This window comes from Brassica oleracea, chromosome C9 (assembly GCF_000695525.1).
Source record: "Brassica oleracea var. oleracea cultivar TO1000 chromosome C9, BOL, whole genome shotgun sequence".
In the NCBI taxonomy this organism is placed as follows: Eukaryota; Viridiplantae; Streptophyta; class Magnoliopsida; order Brassicales; family Brassicaceae; genus Brassica; species Brassica oleracea.
In genome coordinates, this window is record NC_027756.1 from 35,990,385 (window position 1) to 35,994,071 (window position 3,687).

Sequence of the window (3,687 nt, forward strand, 5' to 3'; positions counted from 1 at the left end):
TGATTACACTTAAATATGGGAGGAATGTTATATATTTAAGTGAATAGGTGTAATGATTCATGTGAACCATTGCAATTGTTTATATGAACAATTGCAACTATAGAAATAAAATATTGCAACTATTGATGATTGCAACCTTTGGTAATAACCATATTAATTAATTGCAACTTTTGGTCAACCATTGTAACTCTTTATTAATCATTGCAACTCTTCATTAACTTTTGCAACTTTTGGTTTAACCATTGCAACTATTGGGTTGCAACTCTTCACTCTCTATATAAGGAAATGTAGGCACTGACAAATAGAGATAGAAAAAATCAGAAACTAATAGTTAGTAAGAAAGATAGAGAGAAAAAGATTCATTGTTCAAAGATCATTAAAGACTTTGAAGAAACACATATAAACACTAAAATTCTATTTGTTTCTCTTGTATCTTAGCTTAGAACAAGAGTGAGACTTTGATTGTATTATCCTATAAAGGGATTTCGTGTAACCCAAGGTTTGGAATAAAGTCGAAATACTCTTTAAAGAAAGCACGGTGATTCAATCATTATTCAATCTCCAAGTATATAATTCACAATTTTACGAGTTACAACCCCTAATAACCAACAATAACACTCATCTATCTTTCAATCAAATGGACCATACACTATCTTCCATTCAAAAAATTAAAAATATAAAACTAAAAACAATAGAAAATAGTTAACATCCACGAGATGAATAGAAGACGCCATTCCGAGGATAAAAATGGAGTTGAGAAATAATCGGTGGTAATTAGAATTAAGTGGACCATTTCTATTGTCAAAACTGTCCAGCAAACCCAAAATATTTTTACGCAGAAAACCAACACCAACACATTTATAATGTGGCCCGCGACGATTTTCTTCGTACTCAATTAATGTATGTTTACGAAGGAAATTTTTTTTATGTCTTTATTTAAAGGTCATTTTGTGTCGATGTAGTATACTGAATTGTTAGGTTACCCTGCCCAGAGTGACTATGGGAAGTAGATGTTCACGATTGCTGCAACTTCTCTGGTCCCTACAACAAAAGCAGTACTGCTGAGAGAAGTTAGCGATTATACATTTTTATAACCGTTGCGAAAATTTTGGATACATTAGACCATTAGTGAAAATGTTTGACGAAAGGCAGCTTGTCTAAATTATCACTAAACCATGATAATATATATTTAATGTGTCCCGGTTCAACGTTGAAATGTATTACATGTCTTTGCAGGGTTTCTTGTGGTCAAACGTTAAGCGTATGTTTATGCGTTTTTATGGCACTTCAAAGTTTTAGGTGGGTAAATTGTTGTTTAGATCATAAAAATGGTGTAATTAAGAGTAGAACTGTGGATATTTATAGGTCAAACCAAATACATAGCATTATTGAGACAAAATCTTAAATTTAAAATAAGATTTCGAGGATAGTGGTCTCTCACTATAATGGGTCACTCAAAAAGTTGCACTTCTCTGATACATTTGTAGGCCACTCGCTATGTCTGTCCCAATCTAAGTTGACTTCTTATAAAGTTGTGAACGTCGAAAATGGAAGGATTAGTTCCACTATTTCTCTTTACTTATACCTAATTGTTTATTGTTTGGTACCACGGCTTTTGAAATATGCCCAGCACATTTTTTGAATTCATAATTAATTTCCTAAATACACTTTAAAACTTTTCTACCTAGCAATTGCCTACCATGTGTTTGTCGGATTTTAGTTTATACGCATAGATTTCATATATAATCATTGTAAATTTTACATAAGCTGCTACAATTGGGTAATTAATTTAAAATTTTCGCATATAGATATTTGATATGCACTAGTGCTATGATAATCCATGTACATATTCATCTGTAATTGAACAGCCAATTTTTAGGCATTGATTGCTAAGGAGCTTGTCAATCAATTACTGAATTGTTGGAAGCCTTAAACTAATTTTGAAAAAAATTACAAAAGGAAGGTCGTTTAGAAAAGGTGATTTTCTGGGCGATTTCGAGTGGGATAGCGACGAGGGTTTCGGAGACGGATTCGGCGAGGCCGCCGGGTGTATTGGCTTCACCGGAGAGGGGAAAAGAGATTGGAGTAAGTGAGAATTAGGGCAGGAATGTTGAATTAGATCGAGAAGAGAAGGTTAGGCATGGCGAACAGAGTTGGGTTGAGGTCGTGGAGGATAAGAAAAGATTGAAGAAGCACGATGTTGAGGTTTTGATGAAGGATGGGAAGCATTTGGTGGAGATTCCAGATGAAATCCTAGAGAGTACAACACCTTTGTGGGAAGATTTTGTGGTAGGGAAGTTCTTGGATCTAGCGCCTCTTGTTGCCAAGGTTCATATGGTTCTTAATAAAATCTGGAAATATGGAGATGAAGCTGCAAAGGTGGACACTACAAGAAAACACACCGAATTCCGACGGAGGTTCCGACGGACACCAAGGTCGTCGGACATTTGTGACGGAATACTGACAAATTTCCGACCAAATCCAAAAAAATTAAGTCGTCGGAATTCCGTCGGCTATTTCCGACGGAATTCCGACGAAATATGGTTCGTCGGAATTTTCCGACGACTTTTCGACGACATTCCGATGAAAAATGTAACCGTTGTAGTCGTCGGAAGTTCGTCGGTATATTCCGACGAATTTCCGACGACATTCCGATTAACAGCAAAGTCGTCGGAATTCCGTCAGTATTTTCCGACGGAATTCCGACGAACCATGTGACCGTTGCCGACAAATATATATGACCGTTGTATAGCCGTTTGAGATTGGACAATACCGACGGAATTCCGACGGACTGCTTTACATCCGTCGGAATTTCGTCGGAGGTCCGTAACCAATTTTCTATAAATACAACCCCTCCTCATTCAACTCATTCACACTTCATTCTCTCTTCATTCTCTTTAGTCATAACAATTCCGTGAAAATCATGTCTTCAGAAGTTTATTATCGTTCGTGGATGGATAAACCTCATTTGGATCCGAACACCAATTTGCTTACGGAAGAATACGTTCAAGGGATTGGAGAATTCATGAGGCTTGTTCAACAGCAACCGGATGCAAAAAGTGGTATGTTAAGATGTCCCTGCTCTTCTTGCAATAATAATAAGGTTATAAAAGAATTTGATGTTTGGACTCATTTGTATATGAAAGGGTTTTCACGTAATTATAAAGTTTGGTACCTTCATGGGGAAACTGGTTATGAATATGGTAGTACTAGCGAACCTCAGCCAGTTAGTGAACCTCAGCCTGATATTAGGTTAGAAGAATCTAGAACGGATATAGATTATGGTGTAGGTACTGAGCAGATGGTACATGATCATTATAGAGGGGAAGAACCAAACCCCGAGTCTAGGAGATTTTTTGACATGTTGGATGCAGGAAAACAACCTTTGTATCAAAATTGTAGAGATGGTCATTCAGTCTTATCATCTGCAACTAGATTAATGGGTATTAAGACAGACTATAATTTGGCTGAAGAATGTATGGATGCGATTACTGATTTTGTCAAAGGTATTCTACCTGAGGATAACCTTGCACCGGGTTCATACTACGAGGTTCAGAAACTTGTTGCAGGTCTTCAACTACCGTATGAAGTGATAGATGTATGTATTGACAACTGCATGATCTACTAGAGAGCGGATGAGACACGGAATATATGCAAATTTTGTGGGAAACCTCGTTATCAGGACAC